A 26,701-nucleotide genomic window follows, 5' to 3' on the forward strand; every position below is an offset into this window, starting at 1 on the left:
GTGCCCTTCTTTATTCTGACCGTGTAAGCAATAAGTCATTGTTTAATTTTTCTTGTCTTTGTTTGATGTTAGAAGAACATGAGAGCCTTCACTCTGAAAAGAAGAGCAGTCAGTATATAAGAAATAAACAGGTTTTCTGCCCCGTGATTACATCCCTGTAACACTTTTGTTTATTTTGAGACAGAGTCTTACAGTGTAACCCACTTAACCTTGTGATCCTCTTGCATCACTGGTCCAAGCACTAGGAATGTAAGAAGGTAAAGCCACACACAGGTTGTTGAATGACATTTTGAAATATTGTTACCATGACAGTGCCTTTCTTTTGTAACTACAGAGTCTGGGGCCATTGGCGTGTTAGACTGGATCCTTTCTTAGAGGGTCTGTTCTGGTGCTTAGAAGCCTTCCTGGCTTCTGCCCAGTGGATGGCAGTAACAGCACTCCCCCTGGGAGACAAAGTCATCTCTACCTGAGAACAACTACTCTAGACATATTTGTTGGCCCCGCCTACTCCTCTGAGAGTTTACGTAGGATGAAAACTAAGAAGGTGATTTTACAATTAAGAAGACATTAGCAACTTTTTGAGAGCCTTTTTGATAATATGGTGGTTGCCAGGATTTGGCAAATTTGGTTAAAGATGACTAAATGGGAGGGCAGTGAGTGGACACAGTTGACGCAGGGTATGTTCCTGTGTGGTTTGCCTATGGAAGAAAGATGGATGGTAGTGTGTAAAGGGATGGGTTAAGGGAGGACTTGTGGCCTTGAATATATTCAAACAATCATAGGACAGAGTCAAGGAGGCAGAAATTCATACCGGAGAGGAGAAAATGGGATGGGCAACTTGAGGCAGGATGAATCAGAGCACGGGGGAAGAATGAATTTTAGGGCTGATGCTCTATAAACCAGAGACTTTTTTGAGACGAGGAAGGTCCACATTTTACTGCTATGATTGGCTTCTAATTTGTGGACCTTTAGACAGAATGATAGGTCTGGGATTTTCTTAAGACCTAGGACTTTTACACAGTCTACTGTACTGGAACCCATCGGTCTCCAGATCCCACAGTTCCATTTGGGGTATGAGGCATATGCTGGAATGCAGCACTAGGATTGCGGGTTAGGTTAGGGTTTGGAGCACACTTGTAGTCTGGAAGTCTAGGAGGCTTCTCAGATATCACCTAGTCTACCTGTGGCTCACCTGCAGCCAGCCTGCCTTATTTCAACAAAGACCTTATTCTCATAGCGTTTTACAACTCTTTATAACAGTCATTCATCTTATTGAGAGGACGGGGGCAGATAGCTAGAGAGGGATGAGAGAGCTGAAGTGAGGGAACCCTGTCGAGGGTAATTGTGCTGCTGTTTGAGAGAAGTTCAGATGTCTGGCTCTGGTTCAATTACTCTGTGGGTGTAACTGAAGAAGGGGCCTGAGGAGGGGCAAAGGCAATTAAAACCTTGAACATCATAAATGCCCTTCCTAATTAAGTGTCGAGGATGGAAAATCAAGGAACCACTTTAGCTGTGTTTCTGTTCTTTTAAAACTTTGCTGAAAGGCCAGTTGTTCACGTCTTTTAAAGGACAGAACTTTCAGAATAACCCTGAGAAAAAGTTTTCAAAGTTGTCTCATTGTCCTATGCTATTTTATGAACTTTCCCCCCTTTGATTTCCTGGGCCCTCTTACCTGTATCCTCCTGCCTGGCTTCTCCAACACTCCAAGTGGAAGCGCCAGGCACGATTCTCTAGTGAATTAGTCGAGACAGTTCAAGTATCTGACGTTGTTTCCTTTGTTCCTTGGCTTTTGGTGTTTGCTGGGAAATACTCTGAAAACTGAACTGGGGACTGAGCACAAAAGCCAGCTGATGATGTCCCTCCTGGTAAATGCACTGTGTGATTTGTTCCCACCTCCTGTTCACGACTCATTAGTCCCTTGGTACAGAAAAGGTTGCTTCTCTGGAATAAAGGGAATAGATGCAACTTGGAGTCCTTTTTCGCTCTTTCCTGTGTTTTATTTGGGTGCGCTCACAGTTCTCCATCTTCATTAGTGACCTGGCGGGGGGCTGGCACAGTGCTGAGTCTAGCCTTTGCTGGTTCCCTGGAGTGTATCAGAGACCTCAGAACTCAATACCCCACTATAAAAATAAAATACTGTGCTTCAAACGACCTTTTGATGGAACAAAGCCATACATCCCAATTGGCCTGAGCCTCTCAAATTGCATCCTTGCCAAGTACCTCCTTTATATTTTGCACATGCCCTCCCAGCCCCCACTTCCCCTCCTTAAGATATGCTTCTTTTGGTGGACTGTATGTCAGGGAGATGTGTGTGTGTGTGTGTGTGTGTGTGTGTGTGTGTGTGTGTGTGTGTGTGTGCGCGCGCGCGCGCGCGCGCGCTCAGGGGGTACAAAATGCAGGCTTTGGAAAAGACCTGGTGTCTTTCAAGCCCCACATAATAGTAGCTTCTTGGGAAAGAGAGGCAACAGATATTTGTGGTCTTTCACACTTTGTGTGTGTGACAGTCACCTTGGGGTTACACCTAAAGTGCAGGGAAGTAAGCCGAAACCAGTGGTACCATGAAAGTGAGTTATAGAGCTGGAGAGGTGGGTGAGTGCCTAAGAATCCCTACTGCTCTTCCCAAAGACCCTGCTGCGCTTCCCTGCATGCATAACTAGAGCTTCATAACCTTCAGCTCTAGGGGAATGCAACTCCTCTGGCCTCCAAGGGTACCTGCCCTCATGTGTACAAGTACAGACACATGTGTACGCGTATTAAAAACTAAAACCTCACTGTGAGTTGCATATTTATAATTCAAGTTAAGTTACTACATTTTTCAGGGTGGCCCAATGATTGTCTCATGTCTAAGTCCATAGGGACCTTTCCCTGAGGAAAGGAGAGCCATACATATGTGAATTTTATAGTCCAGTGTGGTGCTGACATGGACGCGATGCTCATCAGACCCTTCTAGGGAGTACTTGGAGTCTCCTGAGCATTTTATCTTGTTAAATGTTTAGCATTTATCTGTGTGCTACAACGTTGGAAACTGCTCGCAATACTTGTTTGAAGCATGGGAGAGTAAACACAGGAACCTTTGTGGGTTGAATGATCTACTGACCTCAGAAAACTCAACACTTCCACTCTTTCTTTGTTATCCCTTGATAGCTGCAGCAATGGACTCCAATAAATGACTTAACAAGGTGTTTTTAATTCCTTAAGCAAAGTTTCAAAGTATGTTGCTATTGTATTTCTATAATACTTTATTTACCATTGTGTATGTATGTATGTATGTATGTATGTATGTATGTAGGCAGGCAGGCAGGCAGGCACACAGGCAGGCATGGGCCATCGTGCTCATATGGAGGTCAGAGACAACTTTCGGGAGTCGGTTCTTTTCTTTGACCATGTAGTTCCAAGGACTGGACTCAGGCTTTTTCTCAGGCTTGAGAGCAAATGCCCTTACCTGGTGAGCTATCTCACCAACTCCTAAATGACATTGTAAAGAACATTTGAGATATTTAGTGTCTTAGTTTATATAAATTAGTCAGTGATTTAGTGACATACATTCTGATTCTGTAAAAGTGTAATGTATACCAATCTAAGATGTTGTTGTTGTTGTTGTTTTGTTTTTTACATAAATTGTATAGTAGACTCTTTGGTTTCATCCCCAGTCCTTGTTTGGGCTAAGAACTACATCCCTATCTCTAAACTCTTTTTAAAGAAGTTTCTGGAGATAAGAGGTTGACCTTTTCATAGGTCTCTATCATTTCATTTTATATTTTAAAATAATCATCTTGCTTCCCTGCCACTAAAGCAATGGTGTGGAGATAGCCTGCTAATCTCTGAGCATGGACATGAGTAGAATTGCAAAGTGGCGAATAATACACACTCTGAAGGTCACTGGGCATCAGCACTATCTCCAGATTGGTTCCTACAGCTGCAGTATGAATAGACTAGAAAGATTTCGATGTCATACTTGTTGGCCAACACTTTACTTTTAGACTTACTCACTTTTCTAAATTAATTGATATAAATGGTATTTAACTTTAAGTTGTGTTTCTATGTTTACTAATAAAATTGAGCACTTTACTCAATATATTAGTTTGCTATTTTATTTTGACCATTGTGACTTATTGGAAACATATTTTTAGACTGTAATTTTAAGTTAAACATCTTGCCTTTTAAAAATTAAATGAATATTCTTAAATATCTATTTGTCTATCTATCTACTTACCTAATTCATAACTAGAGTGCACATATGTTGTATATGTAGTTGTAGGTGTATGTATGTATGTGTGTGTATGTGTCCATGTATGTCCAGGTGAAAGCTAGAGTTGATGTGAGGTGTCAGTCTCTATTTCTGTGTACATTACTTTTTTACATTTATTTATTTATTTATTTATTTATTTATTTATTTATTTATTTATTATGCATACATCAAACAGCTTTCTGCCTGCATGTATGCTTGCAGGCCAGAAGAGGGCACCATATCTGATTACAGATGGTTGTGAGCCACCATGTGGTTGCTGGGAATTGAACTCAGGACCTCTGGAAGAGCAGACAGTGCTCCTAACCGCCATCTCTCCAGCCCTGTACCTTATTTTTGAAGGCAGGGTATCTCAGTGAGTCTGAGCTCAGAGTTTGGGAATCTGTCTCTGTCTTTCCACACATAACGATACACCATTCTAACCAGCTTTTATCTGCATGCTGATAAAATTCATGTTCGCCTGCTTACACAGCAGGCACTCTACCCAACAAACCATCTCCCAGCTCCATAGATTACTTTCTTTTAGTTTTATAGTTTATGCTTTTAGGATCCAGGGTCACGTTAATCACATTTATTTTTAGTCTTTACCTCACCTGTAAGTTATCTTTGGCTGTAGAGACATAGGAGAACCATATTTTAAAATAAGATGCAACAATTTAGTATCTACCAGGGGACCATACTATATTATGAAGACTTGTGTAAGTTTGAAAAATATAGAGAAGATTATCCATGGCATATGATTATATATAAAGTCTAAAGCACACACACACTCACACTCACTCACACACACTCACACACACATACTCACACACACTCACACACTCACACATACACTCACACACACTCACACACTCACACATACACTCACACTCACACACACTCACACACACATACTCACACAACTCACACACACACAGAGGGGGAGAGGGAGAGGGAGAGGGAGAGGGAGAGGGAGAGGGAGAGGGAGAGTTAGTTTATAATCTCAGAGAAACAAAGACAGATGCCAAGAAATGAAGCATTTATTTGGTGTATAGAATAGGAATGGAGACAAAGATAAATTGAACTTAAATATCTCACAGACGGGTCTTGTAGAGAGTGCAATGGCATGTACTAGATTCTGGAGGGTCAACCATGCATTTGGAATAAGGTTAATATAATTTATAGGAGGTGATACAGAAAATATGTCATCAGTGATAAGCCAAAAATCTTAATTGAAGACAAGGTGAAATAAAATATTTTAAGTGTTATGATTCACAAATGAAACGTCTACAAAGAAGAAAAATGCTCCTAAATGGCTACATCTGGATTTTTTTCTAAGTTTAAAGCATTTTGTGGAAGAAATGGTAGTTTCTCCTTTCTTGCTTGGCTATCTTTTTTTTTTTTTCCAAAGAAAAGCAGATGCGTCTTCAAGCGTGTGTGCACCTGCCATGACACAAAATGAATAGTTACTTTCGAAAGCCGGCTCTAGTTGTTTTTTATGTTGCTTGTTAAATTAAAGTTCTCTTCCTGGCAAGCATAGGTTTATAATTAAGTCATTTATCATACATGTCCTTTTGGCTCCATTTGAAATTTGATGCTATACAGAAGCAATATGTGGGTGGTTTCTTAGAAATGAGAGGAATGAGTTACTTTATTAGTATCCATCATTTGATGTATAGGTTCTTCCTGTTTATACCAAACATGGAACGCTGACTAATTATCTGCAACTGAAGGAAGGTGAAAGGTCTTGATCCTGAAAATTCGTTGGAAATTGTATTTTCAGCCTCCTAACCCTGGAGGAGTGTGATGCCTAAGAGAATCATATCCTGTTTTGGTTATGCTAAGGAGTTGTCTTTGAAGCTATGGATGCCATATTTCTTTCCTTTAGTTTCTTACGTGCTTTCTGAATTAGTTCTCCCACTACCTACCTTGCTTCTGTCTCCGTTGATTCTTATGTCCACATACTCAGAACTATACTCACTTAAAAATCCATCTTGTTTGGTGTTCTTTACATCCTGCATATTATAGATAAAATAAACAGATCCAGAAAGACTAAACAAATTCACACGGTACTGACTAGCAGAGCTAGGATTTGGAACCTGGTCTCTATCCAAACCTTGCAAATGCATATCCTGAAATGCATATTTATGATATGTTATCTTCATTAGGTGCCTTAGGTTTTGAAAATGACATCTGAAGGATGTGGGTACACTTATGTTGCATTGAAGAAAATGTGTATTTATCTGGGTATGATGGTATACATCTTTAATCCTAGACCCCGGCAGCAGAAGTGAGGCAGAGTTCTTTGAGTTTCGAGGCCAGCTCACTCTACATAGTGAGTTCCAGACCATCTAGGGATACCTCCTAAGAATATATATATATGTGTGTGTGTGTGTGTGTGTGTGTGTGTGTGTGTGTGTGTGTGTGTGTGTGTGTAAAAGAACAGAAGACAGAAGGAAGGAGGAAGGGAGGGATTGAAGACATAAAGGAAGGAAGACAATCTCTGTTTAAGTGTATGTTGAACTTCTGCTGTTCAGTTGCTGAAAAATCAGCTCATGACAAATACTACTGTTCTTCATCTATGCCCTAAAATTGTCTGCAGTTTAGTTTGAGGTGAGGCTATAATGTCAGAAAGCCACATACCTGGGCCTAGCTACTTTCACTTTTGAGGGGAAATCCATCCCTCCCTCCCTCCCTCCCTCCCTCCCTCCCTCCCTCCCTCCCTCCCTCTCTCCCTCCCTCCTTCCCTCTTCCTTCCTTCCTTCCTTCCTTCCTTTCTTTCTTTCTTTCTTTCTTTTTTCCTTCCTTCCTTCCTTCCTTCCTTCCTTCCTTCCTCCCTCCTCTCTCTCTCTCTCTCTCTCTCTCTCTCTCTCTTTGGAGGAAGGTGAGGAGCTTAAACCATTGGTCTTCAATCATGCATTCTGTAGGATATTTGAATAAAGCTCACTGTTCTCTGAGATTTATTTTTATTGAGGGGGGCACATAGTACATTGGACTCCACCATGCACGCTGTCCTGGAAATGGCCTGCACTGAGCTCCTCCTGGAGTTGAGGGTCTGGAAACAGTGCATCATTGGTAAACCTTCACGTAGTCACTGTGCGTCTTACACCTGCTTGTGTTTTCTTCTTTGTTTTGGCTGCTCGGGAAGATGATAGCTGTGTTTACAGCTTCCCCACAGAGTTCCACGGGAGTTAAATTATCCGTTTTCATATGTGCTAACCTCATCCCTGATGTGACTGTCTTTGTATTTCTCTTTAATCTCCTGTTTTATAATTATTTATCTTATTTCTTTGTGTTGAATGAAGTTTTATAAGGTACCATAATTGTTTTGCTGGCAATAGATATAAATATGTTAAGGACATCTAAATTTCCCCGTTGATAACTAAATCACATTTTACTAAGGAACTCATATGTTTACATTTCTCTTCCTTTTTTTACATTATTCATTTTGGATTTCTCTCACAACTAATGCATTAGTTCAGAACTGTTGTGTTTAAAGGTTTTTTTCCCCGTAAAACACTGGTCTTTTAATTTATGTTTTTCTTAGTTCACAGTTCTTATTAAAGATATATGCTTAATTTTCACAAAAACGTTTTATTTCCCCAAATAAATTTAACCAAATTAAATATGTTTTTAATAGCATAGACATAGGGAAATTTGGACCTCAAAGGTATGCCAGCTATAGAGGTTTGGGTGAACTTATATATAATTAGACCAATTTTAGCATGTTCCCATGAAGCGATTTCTTGTCTGTTGTCTAACTTGATGTTCATGTAGTATCTTAGACCATCCAAGGGTTCCCATACTATTTTTCCCAAAGTTAGCCTTTCCCTGCTCCACACCCTTTCCTGTTTTGGTGGCTGGCAGTCCTCCAGACCTGCTCTTTCAAGTCATTTATGTGACTGTGTATCATCCCTAATTGGTCACCTGGGTTTTACATTTTACCTACCTCTAGACTTGAAGCTGGCCCTTTCCCATTTTCTATTACCTTTTCCAGGTGGTTTGTAGTCCTTCTTAATTAATCAAGCACTGAGACTTTTTGGTTGGAAAATGAAGAAAAGAAGGAATGAATTCAGGAATGGATGCCTTTAGTCTCATTGTTTCTGTCTGAACTACTACTTTTCTGTGTTCTGTCCCCTTCCCTGTGTGTGTGTGTGTGTGTGTGTGTGTGTGTGTGTGTGTGAGAGAGAGAGAGAGAGAGAGAGAGAGAGAGAGAGAGAGAGAGAGAGAGACTTAAGTGAGGAGCCATGTTCATAGTATGGGATTGAGGAGGGGTGGTTCTGGTCAGAGAGCAGAGCATTCCTATACAGTTGTTAAGGAGCAGGCACTCTGTTCTAAGGGCTCTGGAGACAGCAGTGGACTAGACTGTTAAACATCACCATTGTTTATTGTTTAACTCCACCATCTGTTCTTTTTCCACGGTATATACCATGGTTCAAACCCTTTGTTTCTTTAACTGTTTGATGTTTTTCAAGTTGGGAAACCCACCATGGGAAAGCCCCTTTGTTCCCTCAACTGTTATCACTCATATTCCTCTCTACTGTCTCGATCTGATGCCCTGAGCATGAAGAATGCCAGTTCAGGCTATAAACTCTCACTCATTTGTAAGAATGTGTAAAGATGTCTTAGGTGTTCAGTGTTTGGGTTTGGCCCAGGCTGTAGATATGTATGAAACACCCTCATCATGATAAAATGGAGATACTATTGATGTTGCTCAGCTCCAAGCCCAGCCTGTGACCTCTTGTCTTCAGCAGTAGACATGTACACGCACAGTCGTGGTTTGGGACTCGGTTCCATCATCTTACTGCAGTTACGTAGGCTCTGTGGCAATTTCTCAGTCGCTGGAAGGGCATCCTTCTAGTTGAGTGGTAAAATTCATGTTTACTAAGTCCCCATGCCCTTGAAGATTAAAAGCTATAGGAATGAGGAAAGAGAAGAAGAAGTGAGGAGGGGGGAGGAGAGGAAGGAGAGAAGGAAACGGAGAGAGGGTTTGGGCGGGGGCGGGGGGGGGGGGAGAGCGCGAGAGCGCACAAGAGACCTGTGCAGATTTGCAAATATGCTGTCCTCTTGTGGCAGCTGACAGGTGGAGTGACAACCCAACAAAGAACACTGGAGCCACTGTGGTGTGAGGGAACCCAATACGATTACTGTTCTGCCCAGATGAAATTCACGGGAGGTTACCCAGCTCTTGCATTGAGATCATCCATTTGGGCAGAAAGGGTTTGGTTTCTAACTTTAGAGCTGCCAAACAACAGAGGGAAAATTATTAAATCTGGAAGGAGGCAGCTCACTCCACAGGCGTCTCTAGGCACCCCAAGGAGAATCAAAGATAAATAAACACTGTTTTATGAGCAGAGTGTTGGGTGAGAGGGAGGGCCAGGACAGGAGTTAAAATTTCAAAGGAGAGGGAAGTTCTCCTACTTTCTTCCTGATCAGACACTTGTCTTATGATTCTACTTACGCTCAGAGTAGTCTGCCCATGTAAACATGTGTGAGTTTGCTGGGTAAGGTAGAAGACAGAGTCCAGTGTTCTTACTGTAAAGGGAAACTTGATCAAATATTGAGGTCTTTATTATGAAATGAAGCATTACAAACCAGCTCACACCTGTAATACCAACACTTGGAAAGCTGAGGCAGGAGCACAGCCAGGAGCTCAAGGGCACTGCTACATAAAAAGTTGGCCTGCCAGGGGTATATAGGAAGCCATTGCCTTAAAAAACAACAACAAATGTCTTATTTTATAAATCTTAGCTGATGTTTGCTTGCTTCTAGTTTCCATAGAATATCATATAGGAAAATTCTGACCCATTGCATAGATGTTTAACTTTGGAAGTTACTAATTTTTAAGACAGCATTGGAATTTTTAGTATGGGCTTTCTGTAGACCTCAGTAAGTTACCCTTTCGCTTCCTGGGTGTGGATCCAGGTCTCTCATTCTAGTGTGCCTTGAAAAAAAATCTTTATGTATAATTTTATGTAACAAAGTTAATCAGAGGGGCTTAACAGTATTTAGCTGGCTAAAAATATTTCATTATTGTCATAGATTTATAGAGCCTTACAGATCTCTCCCCACTACTGCCCTTGTTATTTCCCTCTTGACGAGGGTAAACTGAAGCGGGAGGAAGAGTTAATGGCTTGGGGATGGGTTTTCTGCTAGTAAATGAGCGTTCAGGGACTCTGCCCACAGTCTGAACTCATGCAGTCTTTTCTGTACCAGTGTGAATTATTCGAACTGCCGAGAGCTCAATATTATATGCAGTGTAGGAAACTACAATAATTTGCTTTATGGACTTATAGAGACTACATTAATAAAAGAATGAAATGAATTCCCTTACAGTTCAAAACTTCGAGTCATCAAAATAGTTTCAACCTTTTGCCTTTAAATCTGTCACAAGAAACTAGTGACTAAATCTTCACACTGAGTTCTAATCTGTTGTGGTTTTTGTTCCTGCTGTGGGGAGTAGGACGATAAAAACGCAAAACTGAGAGGCCCAAAGTCAAGAAGGCAAAGGTGAACAAGGGGACCTTAAGGAGTGGCTCACCCCGTACTCCTCTGACTCAGGGTGGCTTGCTCCAGCTACACCAGTCTTAATGCAACAGGGCTTTTGTCTGGCTGCACCCCTATACTCATAACCCCCTCTTTTTCCCAGTATACCAAGTCCATTTAAAATGTTAGTACAGAGAAAGGGAAGGGGCAAAAGGGAGGAGACTGTGTTATTGACTGATCCACACAGACCACTTCAGATGAGGGTCAGTCTGTAAAGTTAAATCTAAGGGCCTAGGGAGATTACATGTCTCAGTTAGAAGGGTGCTTGTCCATAAGTATCAGGTCCTGAGTTCAACCCTGTACCCCACCCCACAATCATACAAACAAGCTCACCGTGAACAGAGACGGTATGTGATCCCGGTGCTAGGGAGGCAGACAGGAGGATCCTTGAGGCGAGGTAGCATAGTCTGATTGGTAAGCTGCCAGCCAGTGAAGAGACCTTGCCTCAAAACAATAAGGTGGATGGACTGGTGAGATGGCTCAGTGTAAGGCTTTTGTTGCCCGATGCTCTGAGTTGCCTGAGATCCCTGCAGCCCACACAGCAGAAGGAGAGAACTTGTACCTGCAAGTTGTTGTCCTCTAACTTCCACATGAGCACAAAAGCAAGGGCACACCCACCCACTCAGAGTAGATAAATGGACCTAAAGTAAGTAAATAAAAAATAAGATGGGCCTCATCAAGGAAGACACAGAGTAGCGTATGATAGCCCCTAGATGCACTTGAACACACATGTAACTACACACAAGCACTTAAGCACAGACAAACACTACGGATGAAAAAAGTTTCAACATTAAATTAAAAATGTATCAGAATCATTGTGATGTATGAACAATAAAATTAACCAGTGCCGTAAAAGTATAGGTGTTTCACAGGTTTGGTATGTTTTGTTTTTTTATTAGAAGTGCTAGTTGACATTTGTCAGGATTAGCACTGTGACTTGGGGTCGCTCCTTCTGTGTTCCTGTTAAGGAACAGGGCTCGCCTGATCAGTTTTAAGAAGGGCTGAAGTAACCTCCTTTGGTGTGACATTAACACTGTTTGTCTTGGAGACAGTTCCCAGAAACCCAAGGGAATGACATACACAGAGAACGGGCTATATCTGGGAGATTTTTATTTGGCATTTTTACTGCTAACAATCTACAGAAGTTTAGAGTATCATGCCAGGCCGGCTTAAGGGGTGGTTTTCTATTTCTGTAGGACTTTGAAAGGTTGGAAGACTTAGCAGATGATTATATAACATGGCTAGGAGAATGCCGACTTGGGCTTCTATAGGACCTCACCAGGTTCTGCTTCGAGGTACATTTAGGTTGGTCTTGAGAAAACCCAAAAAGCATAGTAGTTTTTTGAACCAAGTCTTTGTTATACAGACTTGGGAGCACTGCCACCCCAGTAAGTAGTACCATGTCTGACTCAGAAAGCAGGTCAACTGAGAAACAGCACCTGGAAGGTTGTCCTTAATTGCACTGTAAATTGGCCGTTCAGCTGCTGCTATACTACACATTCTACCATGGGCCTCAGCCCCCTTGGCTCAGTGGAGCCTCAGCAAACCCAGCCCCTGGGGGCAGGGTCATCTCCAGACACCACCGACATCAGGTCTTTTCTCACGTACACCGACTGGGTGAAATCTGGTCCGATGGGAGGGTTCTTGGAAGCAGATTACGAAGAAATCCACTTCATTCACTCTGGATGAATCTGAGAACTCTCCATGCTTTTCTTAATGAGCTATTCTTTTATCACGAAGGACAGCAGGTTAGGGCTTGTGAGCTCTCTGAATTCTTAAGGTACTGAACTGAGAAAGTCAAATCTATGGTTTTACTGCGTGTGCACAGGAATTTGCTAAATTCGTAGGGCTTTTTATCTGATTTTTTACATGTTATATTAAGAATACAGGGGTGAGTACATCTGTTAAGTTTGCCCATGAGGCATAACTGGTTTTGGAAGAAACTAAATGACTCCCTCCCACCTCATGCCGCATGCAGGGATTCCTTAAAACAGTGGAAGAAAGTTTAGCGGTTTGTCTCTGCTTCAGTTTAGTGCCCCCTCCCCCACTGAGAAGTTTCCTGGGCTCTGTTAATAAACAGCAATATCTTTGAATGCATACAGGACAGAGTGCTAGGGCCTCTGTGGTATTAGGATATCTCTGGGAGTGACTAGCTCTGCACAATCCTTTTAATTACCAGAACTGTGACACAAGAGACTGCAAATGGTCTAATGTTGCTTCTAGCTCTCAGGTTCTCCTATCCTTCCTTTAGAGTCAAACAATGATAATGAGTGATGTTCACAATTTTATTTTGCTTCATGTTTGTCAATATGAAATTTAGTCTTTTCTGTGTATGTCTGAATGACATGCCTATGTGCAGAAAACTTAAAGTTGCTAGTAATAAATAGTGATTTCATACCTGGATAGATGGCTTAGTGGTGAAGAGTAAGGATTTGGGTTCAATTTCCAGCAGCCACATAGTGATTAATAGGTGGTTAACTGATAACTCTAGTTCCAAGACCTCTGACACCCTTTTCTGACCTTTGCAGGAATAGCATACACAGTGCCAACATACAAGTAGGCAAGATACTCATAGATAGGAAATTAATCAATATTTTTAAAGTATCTTTCTCTCGTATATTATACCCTGACTACTGTTTCCCCTTCTCCTCTCCTGCCAGCCCTGCCCCCCCAAACTATTCTGCCTTTGTTTCCCTTCAGAAAAGGGGAAGCCTCCCAGGGATAATCAACCAAACATGGCATATCAAGTTGGAATAAGACTGAACTTCTCCCCTCATATTAAGGGTGGATAGAGTAACTCAGTAGGAAGAAAGGGGTCCTAAAAGCAGGCAAAATGGTCTAAATCAGCCCCCTGCTCCCAATGTTAGATGTCCCACAAGAAATCCAAGCTACACAATCAGAGGGCCTAGGTCAGACCTATACAGGCCCCCTGATTGTCTGTTCAGTCTCTATGAGCCCCTATAGGCCCTGGTTAGTTAATTTTGTGGCCTGCCTTCCTTCCTTCCTTCCTTCCTTCCTTCCTTCCTTCCTTCCTTCCTTCCTTCCCTTCCCTCCCTCCCTCCCTCCCTTCCTCCCTCTCTCCTTCCTTCCTTCCTTTCTTTCTTTCTTTCTTTCTTTCTCTTTCTCTCTTTCTCTCTTTCTCTCTTTCTCTTTCTCTCTCTCTCCCTCTCTCTCTTTCTTTCTTTCTTTCTTTCTTTCTTTCTTTCTTTCTTTCTTTCTTTCTTTCTTTCTTGTTAAATTAAAATAGGTTTTATTTTTTAAAGACAAAACAAATGCATTAACACACTCGTCCAGATGCCACAGCAAGTGCTCATTGAGTTTTGTAAAAGAGAAAACTGCACTGTGGTGTCAAATGAAAACCAAAACTATTTTAAGAGCCACTACAGCTTATGGTGACATGGATACATGGACAACTAAGACGCCACTGCATGTTTTCAGCTCTGTGGAAATGCACGAGCAAGATGAAGTAACGGAAGGCGGAGTGGCCAGAGTCACAGCTTCAGACCCTTTCCCTGCTTAGTGTGCTCTTGTTCTGTCCTGTTGACTTAGCAGGTAAATGTACAAAGAACTTAATATCAAAGAACACTTCCAAAAGTCAAAAATAGACTCAAGGTCATGGCTAACGTTGCCCCTGAGGTTGGGGGAGGGGGACTATCAAAAGCCATATTTCACAAAGTGCCAGGCACTAAGTCTAGTCACATGTGCTTGCAGTAGAAAAAGAAACACTGATTTTTTTTTTTTTTTAGGTAACACTCATTTTTTCTTTTTATTTAAGATCATTTTGTCACCATGTCTTAATTTCATTAAATATTCTCTGAAAATACTATTTTGATAATAACGTTCCCCTTTGAAGATTTTGTCTAATTTGTGTAAACATTTCCACTGCTGGAAATTTGAGTGGCTGCTAACTTTTTTTGTACTGGGAATACCCGCAGCATCAAATTGAAAATTAGTTCTGAAGAAAGGAGAAAAGTCCAAGTGTACTGAGTTTTCATGCGTATTGGTTTGGTCTCTAGATACTCCGGGTGTGTGCAGCTTGTCCGTTTCTCCTCCTGGAAGGTCACTAATCTGTAACAGCTTTCCTTAGTAAGTGCATTAACCTCTTATCTCTCACAGTTGATACAAGTTTCTAACTTTGTATTTTCATTTTCTTTCTGATTTTTATTTACATAATTTTTATTTCTCTGGTGCTTTGCCTGCAAGTATGTGTGGATAAGGGTTCCCCTGGAACTGGAGCTACAGATAGTTGTGAGCAGCCACATGGGTGCTGGGAATCTTACCCACAGAACCATTTCTCCTGCTCCTATTTACAGAATTGTAACAAGATGTTTTCTATGTAAGAACAAGTGTAGCCATTATCTGCTACATACAATTTGCTCTAAAGAAAAATTTACTGCAACCTTCTTTTCTTTTTTTTCTTTCTTTTACATCCTCCTAGCCCCTCTCCCTCCCTTTCTATATGGGTGTTCCCCTCCCCATCCTCCCCACCCATTACCGCCTCACCCCCAAGAATCCCGTTCACTGGGGGTTCAGCCTTGGCAGGACCAAGGGCTTCCCCTTCCACTGGTGCCCTTACTAGGCTATTCATTGCTACCTATGAGGTTGGAGCCCAGGGTCAGTCCATGTATAGTCTTTAGGTAGTGGCTTAGTCCCTGGAAGCTCTGGTTAGTTGGCATTGTTGTTCATATGGGGTCTCAAGCCCCTTCAAGCTCTTTCAGTCTGATTCCTTCAACGGGGGTCTCATTCTCAGTTCAGTGGTTTGCTGCTGGCATTCGCCTATGTGTTTGCCATATTCTGGCTGTGTCTCTCAGGAGAGATCTATATCCGGTTCCTGTCAGCCCTCACTTCTTTGCTTCATCCATCTTATCTAGTTTTGGTGGCTGTATATGTATGGGCCACATGTGGGGCAGGCTCTGAATGGGTGTTCCTTCAGCCTCTGTTCTAAACTTTGCCTCCCTATTCCCTGCCAAGGGTATTCTTGTTCCCCTTTTAAAGAAGGAGTGAAGCATTCACATTTTGGTTATCCTTCTTGAGTTTCATGTGTTCTGTACATTTCTGTTAATTCAAGCATTTGGGCTAATATCCACTGATCGATGAGTGCATACCATGTGTGTTTTTCTGTGATTGGGTTACCTCACTCAGGATGATATTTTCTAGTTCCATCCATTTGCCTATGAATTTCATAAAGTCATTGTTTTGATAGCTGAGTAATATTCCATTGTGTAGATGTGCCACATTTTCTGTATCCATTCCTCTGTTGAAGGGCATCTGGGTTCTTTCCAGCTTCTGGCTATTATAAATAAGGCTGCTATGAACATAGTGCAGCACGTGTCTTTCTTATATGTTGGGGCATCTTTTGGGCATATGCCCAAGAGAGGTATAGCTGGATCCTCAGGCAGTTCAATGTCCAATTTCCTGAGGAACCTCCAGACTGATTTCCAGAATGGTTTTACCAGTCTGCAATCCCACCAACAATGGAGGAGTGTTCCTCTTTCTCCGCATCCTCGGCAGCATCTGCTGTCACCTGAGTTTTGATCTTAGCCATTCTCACTGGTGTGAGGTGGAATCTCAGGGTTGTTTTGATTTGCATTTCCCTTATGACTAAAGATGTTGAACATTTCTTTAGGTGCTTCTCAGCCATTTGGCATTCCTCGGCTGTGAGTTCTTAGAAACACTGATCTTGATGGAGGCTGGTCTTCTTCACGATGCAAAGGAACTCTTGCTCACTGACCTCACCATCTCCATCTCGATCAGCTTCATCAATCATTTCCTGCAGCTCCTCATCTGTCAGGTTCTCGCCCAGCTCCTTGGCCTCACACTTAAGATTCTCGAACAGCATTTTCCCATTCTCATTGTCATCGGACAGCTTGAAGGCTTTCAGGATTTCTTCTTTGGTGTCTTTCTCAGACATTTCCTGAGTCATCACTGTCAAAGAGTCACTGAAGTTCACCTTTTCTGTTCTTTCTTTATCAATTTCACTTATCATTTCTTGATTTCCTCTTTCTTGGGTTCAAAGGCACGGTCCTCATTGCTACCTAGAGTTCCTTGATGTCTATAGTTCCAGTTCCATCAGCATCAAAGAGATCAAAAGCTTCCTGGATTTCCTGTTTCTGTTCTTCAGTAAGTTCAGGCTTAGGGTTCATCGTTTTTCTCTGGATCTTTTCACTGGATGCCTATTTGTCTTCTTAAAATTAGAGGCTATTACCCAGCGGACTCTGCCCTTGTGGGCCATTTTCTAGGCAAAGTACTTATAGACAGAAAAATCAATAAATCTTAAAAAGAAATAAATAAACAGTGGTTTCTTTCTTTTTTCTTTTTGGAAAGTTTACTCAGTTACTTATGTAGAACATTATATTTGTATATTTTAGAATATGTTTAAATTCTAGCAAATACTAATTTTTATTGATTATTTTATTTATTTATATTCCAACCATTGCCTCCCTTCCCAGTCTCCCTTCTGCAGTTCGTCATCCCATTCTCCCCTCCCCTCAGCTTCTGAGAGTCCGTTCTGTCCGCCCCACTCTGGGCATCTTCCTTCCCTGGGGCCTCAAGTCTCTCAAGGGTTAGGTGTATCTTTTCCCACTGAGGCCAGCCAGGCAGTCCTCTGCTGTGTATGTGCTGGGGGAGCCTCAGACCAGCCTGGGTATGCTGCCAGATTGGTGGCTTAGTCTCTGGGAGCTCCGAGGGGTCTAGATTAGTTGAGACTGCTGGTCTTCCTATGGGGTCACCCTCCCCTTCAGCTCAATCCTTCCCCTAATTCCTCTGTAGGAGTGTCCCAGACTTCAGTTCAATGATTGGGTGAAAGTATCTGCATATGTCTCAGTCAGCTGCTGGTCAGGGCCTCTCAAAGGACAGCCATTGCTTATGTGGGACAATTTAAGAGTTGTTTTCAATGGATTTCCATCATGAATATGAAATAGAGATGGGAAAAATGATTTTCAAACCAATCAGTTAAGAATTTGTAGAACCAGATGTAGAGCATTTCAGAGTTTCCTTAGTAGTAGGTCTCCCCAATCTTTTTCAGAAGATAAAACTTCAGGACCTGGCAGAGTGGTCTGTTGAGACATGAGAAGGCATGTTATGTGTCTGCAGATGTCCATCTGGACTTGAATTTTGGTTTGGGCACTGGTTGTACTACTTTCTAACAGTGAATATTTCTGTGAGGTTTTGAGAATTATAAGATCCTAGTAACTGGATGTGTCTGGCCAATTTCACTTGTGGATTTTATTATCTTTAAAATTTTCTAGTTTTCTTTTTTGTAAATCTAAGAAAATTTACTAAAATTGACAACCTCTGGATCATTTGATTCTAATTTTGAAAAAATTAGTACTTTCCCAGCACTTCTAATGTAATTATGCCACTGTAACCAGTATGAAGTAGACATAGTTCTTTTGTTTGTTTGTTTGTTTGTTTCTTTTGGGGGTTCTGATTTGCTTTTTGAAGTTGCTGTATGATTGCTTGAACACCTTCCTTATCTGGCACAATATTCTCTAGCTCTTCCCCTATTCAACAATATCTAGAAGGCTAGACTTATTTTAAAGATGCCCAATAGTGCTGTTATCACAGTAGAATTACTAATATTCTCATTTTCCCAGATTTGCATTACTTCTAGCTAAATTTACACACATACACAGATACACACACACACACACACTTGTGGAATGGATGTACGAATATGTGTGCACGATGGCACACTTGTAGAGGTCAAAGGAGAACTTTTTGAATGATCAGTTTTGTCCTTCTTTCATTCAGGTTCCAGGAATTGAACCTAGGTCATCAACCTTGGCAGTAAGTGCCCTTATCCACTGAGGGATCTGACTGACCTATTTTTTTTTCAGAATATGATATTACTGTACTTCAGTTTTGTTATTACTTGGCTAGAGCATCATGGTATTTATGCTTCAGAACTTGCTAGACCCAAGGCATTCATTGAGAGATTAGAGACTAGGGATATAATTGTGACTATGAGAACGCCTTGGTTCTTAAGAAGTTTTTTGCTTCTTGTTTTTAATCTATGTAACATCTTCAAGAGCAGATGTTATAATTTATTGGAAAACAAAGCAGAGACTAAAGGAGAACAGTTTGCAGGATTCTGTAGCCTATGACTGACCAACTTTTAGTTTAATTTTTTATCTGGTTGCCATTTGTACTCAGGTCTGTTATATTGCTTCAGGGTAGACCAGTAGTCTATCTCTCCTCATTAAGATATTTATTAAAGGCTTATTTGGACCATGTATATAGTAAAACTGGCAGGGATAGAACATAAGTTACAAAGTTCATAAAGAATATTTCCTCTTAAAACTTGGTGCAAGCCTTATTTATAATAGCCAGAAGCTGGAAAGAACCCAGATGCCCTTCAACAGAGGAATGGATACAGAAAATGTGGTACATCTACACAATGGAATATTACTCAGCTATCAAAACAATGACTTTATGAAATTCATAGGCAAATGGATGGAACTAGAAAATATCATCCTGAGTGAGGTAACCCAATCACAGAAAAACACACATGGTATGCACTCATCGATCAGTGGATATTAGCCCAAATGCTTGAATTAACAGAAATGTACAGAACACATGAAACTCAAGAAGGATGACCAAAATGCGAATGCTTCACTCCTTCTTTAAAAGGGAAACAAGAATACCCTTGGCAGGGAATAGGGAGGCAAAGTTTAGAACAGAGGCTGAAGGAACACCCATTCAGAGCCTGCCCCACATGTGGCCCATACATATACAGCCACCCAAGTAGATAAGATTGATGAAGCAAAGAAGTGCAGGCCGACAGGAACCGGATATAGATCTCTCCTGAGAGACACAGCCAGAATACAGCAAATACAGAGGCGAATGCCAGCAGCAAACCACTGAACTGAGAACGGGACTCCCGTTGAAGGAATCAGAGAGAGGAGTGGAAGAGCTTGAAGGGGCTTGAGACCCCATATGAACAACAATGCCAACCAACCAGAGCTTCTAGGGACTAAGCCACTACCCAAAGACTATACATGGACTGACCCTGGGCTCTAACCTCATAGGTGGCAATGAATAGCCTAGTAAGGGCACCAGTGGAAGGGGAAGCCCTTGGTCCTGCTAAGACTGAACCCTCAGTGAACATGATTGTTGGGAGGAGGGCGGTAATGGGGGGAGGATGGGGAGGGGAACACCCATATAGAAGGGGAGAGGGAGGGGTTAGGGGGATGTTGGCCTGGAAACCAGGAAAGGGAATAACATTCGAAATGTAAATAAGAAATACTCAAGTTAATTAAAAAAAAAAGAAAGAAAAAAAAAAGAATGACCCAATCACAATAAAACTATCATTTAGCAGCCTAAAAAAAACAAAACAAAACAAAAACACAAACCAAAAAAACCCCAGACAAACAAAAAAACAAAAAAAAAAACTTGGTGCAAGAGAGCCAGAAAGGACAATGAACTTCTGATTCAGACAGAAAAAAAAGTCTTAGCAGTAAATTAACCCCATATTTAGAATACTTGAACATTGGAAATTATAAAACATCTTTGAAAAAAATTAAAGATGCTAAAAAGAATGGAAAGATGTTGCTTGTTCATAGAAATACACGCTAATCCTTATCACCCTGTACAAAGCTTAAGTCCAAGTGGATCAAGGACCTCCACATCAAACCAGACACACTCAAACTAATAGAAGAAAAACTAGGGAAGCATCTGGAACACATGGGCACTGGAAAAAATTTCCTGAACAAAACACCAATGGCTTATGCTCTAAGATCAAGAATCGACAAATGGGATCTCATAAAACTGCAAAGCTTCTGTAAGGCAAAGGACACTGTGGTTAGGACAAAACGGCAACCAACAGATTGGGAAAAGATCTTTACCAATCCTACAACAGATAGAGGCCTTATTTCCAAAATATACAAAGAACTCAAGAAGTTAGACCGCAGGGAAACAAATAACCCTATTAAAAAATGGGGTTCAGAGCTAAACAAAGAATTCACAGCTGAGGAATGCCGAATGGCTGAGAAACACCTAAAGAAATGTTCAACATCTTTAGTCATAAGGGAAATGCAAATCAAAACAACCCTGAGATTTCACCTCACACCAGTGCGATTGGCTAAGATCAAAAACTCAGGTGACAGCAGATGCTGGCAAGGATGTGGAGAAAGAGGAACACTCCTCCATTGTTGGTGGGATTGCAGACTGGTAAAACCATTCTGGAAATCAGTCTGGAGGTTCCTCAGAAAATTGGACATTGAACTGCCTGAGGATCCAGCTATACCTCTCTTGGGCATATACCCAAAAGATGCCTCAACATATAAAAGAGACACGTGCTCCACTATGTTCATCGCAGCCTTATTTATAATAGCCAGAAGCTGGAAAGAACCCAGATGCCCTTCAACAGAGGAATGGATACAGAAAATGTGGTACATCTACACAATGGAATATTACTCAGCTATCAAAAACAACGAGTTTATGAAATTCGTAGGCAAATGGTTGGAACTGGAAAATATCATCCTGAGTGAGCTAACCCAATCACAGAAAGACATACATGGTATGCACTCATTGATAAGTGGCTATTAGCCCAAATGCTTGAATTACCCTAGATCCCTAGAACAAACGAAACTCAAGACGGATGATCAAAATGTGAATGCTTCACTCCTTCTTTAAATGAGGAAAAAGAATACCCTTGGCAGGGAAGGGAGAGGCAAAGATTAAAACAGAGACTGAAGGAACACCCATTCAGAGCCTGCCCCACATGTGGCCCATACATATACAGCCACCCAATTAGACAAGATGGATGAAGCAAAGAAGTGCAGACCGACAGGAGCCGGATGTAGATCGCTCCTGAGAGACACAGCCAGAATACAGCAAATATAGAGGCGAATGCCAGCAGCAAACCACTGAACTGAGAATAGGTCCCCTATTGAAGGAATCAGAGAAAGAACTGGAAGAGCTTGAAGGGGCTCGTGACCCCAAAAGTACAACAATGCCAAGCAACCAGAGCTTCCAGGGACTAAGCCACTACCTAAAGACTATACATGGACTGACCCTGGACTCTGACCCCATAGGTAGCAATGAATATCCTAGTAAGAGCACCAGTGGAAGGGGAAGCCCTGGGTCCTGCTAAGACTGAACCCACAGTGAACTAGACTATGGGGGGAGGGCGGCAATGGGGGGAGGGTTGGGAGGGGAACACCCATAAGGAAGGGGAGGGGGGAGGGGGATGTTTGCCCGGAAACCGGGAAAGGGAATAACACTCGAAATGTATATAAGAAATACTCAAGTTAATAAAAAAAAAATATATAAAAAAAAAAAAAAAGAAATACACGCTAAATTGATCTACAGATCCAATACAATCTCTATCAAAATTTTGGCTGCCAGTAAAATTAGTTGTCATCTGGAATAGCCCAGGTAATCTTTAAAAAACAAAGAATAAGGTTGGAAGAGTTATATATTCCATTTCAAAAATACTATAAAGTAATATTCATTATGATAACGTGGTACTGACATGCAAAAATGATGGATCAGAATGAAAAATTGAGAAGTAGACTCCTTATGCCACTTGATTTGAAGTTAGTTTTACAAATTTTATGTCTATGGGTATTTTGCCTACATTTTTGCCTGTGTATCATGTATGTGCAGTGCCCACAGAGGCCAGAAGAAGGTGTTACAGATGATTGCTGGGATTGAACCCAGGTCACTGGAAGAACAGCCAATGCTCATAACCACTGAACCATCTCTCCAACCTGCTGCTTTCTTTTTGATAAGGGTGAGGAAAGCATCATCTCCTTAGCAAATAACACTGACGGAGGGGAGCTACACAGCCAGATGCTGAAGAGTGGAGGTGAGCAACTTTATGCCATACACAAATGGACCAGACATCTTAATATGAGAGCCACAGCTATTGAAGGAACTATAGATATAAACCTTGTGACTTTAAACTGGGTAATAGCTTCCCTGATATGACATCAAAAGCAACTAACACGAATATGTGTCTTCCTCAAAATTATTATTTTGTACTTTGCAGTATCTCACCAAGACACTAGGAGTCAATGCATAGAAGAAAATATTGCAAATTTACATCTAATAAAGATTTAATATCAATCTAAGTAATTCTTATATCAATGCAAAGAAAATAATTCAATTAAAAACAGACAAAATATTTGAAAATATTTCCCAAAGAAGACACACAAACACCAATTAAACATACAAAAATATACTCAATTGCCTTATTCATCAGCAGAATATGCATTAAAACCATAACAAAATGGTAGCTTATATTAGTATATGGCCGTAGTTTAAAAAGATAGGCAATGGCAGGAGTGTGTAACCACCTTGAACCTTTCAACATTGCTGGTGGGAGTGTAAAATGGTGTAGCCATTCCTGTTTGACCCTGCAAGTCTACACCTAACATATGCCCTGGAGAACAGAAAGTATCTCCACATGAAATGTATACATATTTATCAGAACAGTATTTGTTGAATACTAATAAAGTTTCACTGTGAAGTTGAAAGAAGCGAGGCATCTATTAACTAACGAATGGATGAATAAGTTGTGGCATATCCATATGTTGGATAAATACTGTACTGTGTGAAAAGGACCAGTCACATACAACTGTATTGTATACTTGCGTGCATATGAAATGTTCAAAATAGGTAAAGCTATAGGAAAAGAAAAGGCATTAGTGGTTGCCGTACTCTGGAGCAAGTGGTGGATATGGATTGGGTTACTGATGGACATGCTTGTTTTCATCAGGGCAATGACAGTGTTCTGTAGTTATATATTAGCGATTATTTCACATCTCTACATACCATTAGAAATGCCAAATGGTATGCTTTACAACATTATGTGGTTAAGTACCTTAATAAAACTGATTCATGTGTTGAAAACTATGCGTGGATTCAATCTACTCCTTCAAGTACTTGTTTATGGGTGGATTATTCAGTAATCACTGTAATCGTCACTTCTATTTTCTATTAGGAGCTCCAGTGTTCTTTATTATTTTAATTATATGTTTATTTATGTTTTTGATAGGCCTCAATTGTCAGTCCAGGCTTACCTTGGAATTGGGATCTGCCTGCCTCTTCCTTCCAGATTCTGGAATTACAGGCATGTGACATTGTGATTGGCTTTTAATTTTCCTTATGTTTAACTGATTTTTTGTCACCTTTCTTTATATCTGGTGGCCTTATTGTACCCAAGCAACATCTGATAGAAGACCATTTCATGTCATGTGTCCTTCTTGATCATTTTAAACCTTAATGGTATAATACTAGTCAAACTAGAGTGTCCTGTCAGAATTACATTGTTTGCAAATGTTGTTTTCGAGAGTACACATTTGATTTAGAAACCACTTTCCCTATATTTTCTGCTATTCATGGCACTTGATGACCACACACTTTAAGTATTCCCTGGCTAAAGCACAAGGCCTCCTGTCAGTGTAGACATGATTCATGGTTGGATAGGATGCAGTCAGGTTGACTCTGACTCTTACGATGTGGCTGCCTGCCCAGTTTATGATATGAATTCATACATTGCCTTTCTTTTGTAAGCATGATATTGAAGTAGGTTTTCTTTTTAGAGGGCTTTGGCACAGTGCTGGTGAGAAGTGTGAGTGTCCTGCCTAAAGCATTTTAGAACAAGAAGCAACGTTTTCTGAGGGAAATGAAGAGCTCAGAGGACAGAAGATAAAATCTCAACAGAAGGCAACTCTTTTCCATTGTCATTCTCACTGCATATTCCCAGGGGTGTGGCTGGGAATCTTCTGCTGTATGCTCCTCTGTTGGAGTGATTGGATAAAGAAACCAGTTATTTGGGGCCTGGTGTGTAGACAGCAAGGAGCCACTGTTCTGGATGTGGTATTTGGCTTGGGCATCCTTACTGGTGGTGGAAATGTGGGCTGGAGGGAAAGAGCACAACAGTGCTTGATAACACTAGATGTTGGCCACACCACCTCCATGTCTGGTACTCCTGCTTAAAGTTGGCTGCAGATTAGACTCTCTCAGTTGAAGGCTGAACATCCCTGTAGACAGTGCCTTCTAAGTTGTTGGCATACTTAGGGGAAGTTCTGTATCACAGCCGCAGTTTCTAGCACCATTTAAATCTCTAAATTTAATCAGCTATTTTGCTTTTCCCAGCTTTCCCTCTTAACAGTTAGTCTTTCTTCCCAACTCTCTTAGCTGACTACTCCAGGTTAGCTCCTTAGTCTTGGCTCATCTTCTGGTTGTTGATTTCAGTGGTTTAATGTGCAGACAGCATGTTTAAAATTGCCTTTAACTGTTATTATTAACTTCAGTTTTGAATCTGGATGAATAGGAAATCCATTTTACCTAAACCAAATTGGATTACTCAGGTTTTAAGCTTGGTAGGAGCGAGTGGTACCTGTGTTGTGGCTTTTCTTTCACTTGAGTTTGTAAAAGATGATATGCTGTCAATTATTACATCATCTTGCTCTTCATTAGAGCCATGAGTTATCATTGCCTTGTTCTTCCTAGTCGAATGTCCTGAAAACATCCTTAGAAAATAATAGTCTAGTAATTTAAAAAAAAATCTCTTCAAGAACTAGGCCATCCCACTTACCATTTTCATACTACGGAAGTTGTACTTATAAATTTCTTACATCGATTTCCTCTAAGAAGGTTTGTTCAGTGTTCTCACTTGTGCTTCCCTGTTTTATTAGGTAGAAGTTTAATATGGTTTGTACTCGTTACTTCACCACTAAATAGGGGAAATTCTGCTGTACAGGACGCTATGATCAAGACAGCATGATGGTCCAAGTCGAAGTCTCAGCACCTAGGAGACAGGCAGGACGACCAGAAGTTTGAGGCTAACCTGATCTATATAGTCAGTTCCAGGTCATCCAGGGCTATAGAACAAAACTTTGTCTTAATAAAAAAAAACTATTCTGTATTTATCTCTTAGATGTCTGTTATTTGAATTTAAGTTGTGCTTGAATTGAGAGTAAGAAAGTCCTAGAGATAGACATAGTGTTTCATGCTTGGAAGCCTGTAATCACCAAGGCTGAGTCAGGGAGAGAACAACTTTGAGGATAGCCTAGGCTAGAAAGACTCTGGGGAAAAGCAAAACAGAAGAGTACAAGTAAAGAAAGAATGATCATGAGAACTCTTGATTTTATTGTCCGGAAAGACTGACATACTATTATAACTTGGAGTCTCTAACCCTAATTCTGCCCAAGTTCCTAACTAGAAATCTGCCATCCAGTTTGGCTGTCACATTAAAGGAAGTTCAGTAAAAGTAAATTTAGGTCTTCTGTGTAGGGTAGAAATATAAGATAGGGACAAAGCTGCCTGTAAGAAGCTGTGTGCTGTAAGGTGCCCTGTGGCCTGGAAAACTTAAAAGTGTACAGTGAGCATTAGAGGGCAGGGCAGCAGAGAAGACGAGGTGAGTGATGATGTAGAACCCTGAGGTGTCCACCTCATTGCCTGGTCTCAACTCACTGTGCCAGCCTTGGAAAAGGATGAAGAAAACCCGTCAGTCCGTCTCAAGGTTCCCTCTGCAACTTAGGGAAGGGAAGCAACATGCTTTTTAGATCTTTGGATCCAGAGTCTGGTTAATGGGAAATTTTGTTTTTCATACCCTGTAAATAAAAATATTTGTTAAAATTTATTGAGTATAAGAACCATGACAAACCCTTTAAGGACTTTACTTCTATACCAATTTCTCTACCAGTTAAAATAGTTAAAGAACTTTAAATAGTATCTGGAATACAGTAAGTGTCCAAAAAATAATGTTGATGGGGACATGTGAATAGTACTTTGGTATAACTATACGGTGTATTATATCTCTCCTTCAAGAAGCCAGGTCCTTTATCCAAGCCTTCCTTCCTATTTTCCTATACATTCTAGAGTCAGACTTGTTTAGTTCTATTATCTGACCTGTTCCATTATGTAAGTCCTCAATTGTGTGGTTGCCCCACCCCCATCCCAGGGAAGTTCATTTTT

General features: G+C 41.0%; 1 protein-coding gene and 1 pseudogene across 10 annotated transcripts in view; one reads left to right on the top strand and one right to left on the bottom strand.

The window, feature by feature from the left end:
• Positions 1 to 26,701, top strand: part of Rad51b (RAD51 paralog B) — a 544,534-nt gene that overhangs the window by 170,237 nt on the left and 347,596 nt on the right. The gene's annotated exons all lie outside the window — the stretch shown is intronic.
• Cetn2l1 (centrin 2 like 1) lies at positions 15,568 to 16,921 on the bottom strand (annotated as a pseudogene).

This window comes from Rattus norvegicus, chromosome 6, assembly GCF_036323735.1.
Source record: "Rattus norvegicus strain BN/NHsdMcwi chromosome 6, GRCr8, whole genome shotgun sequence".
Taxonomy (NCBI): Eukaryota; Metazoa; Chordata; class Mammalia; order Rodentia; family Muridae; genus Rattus; species Rattus norvegicus.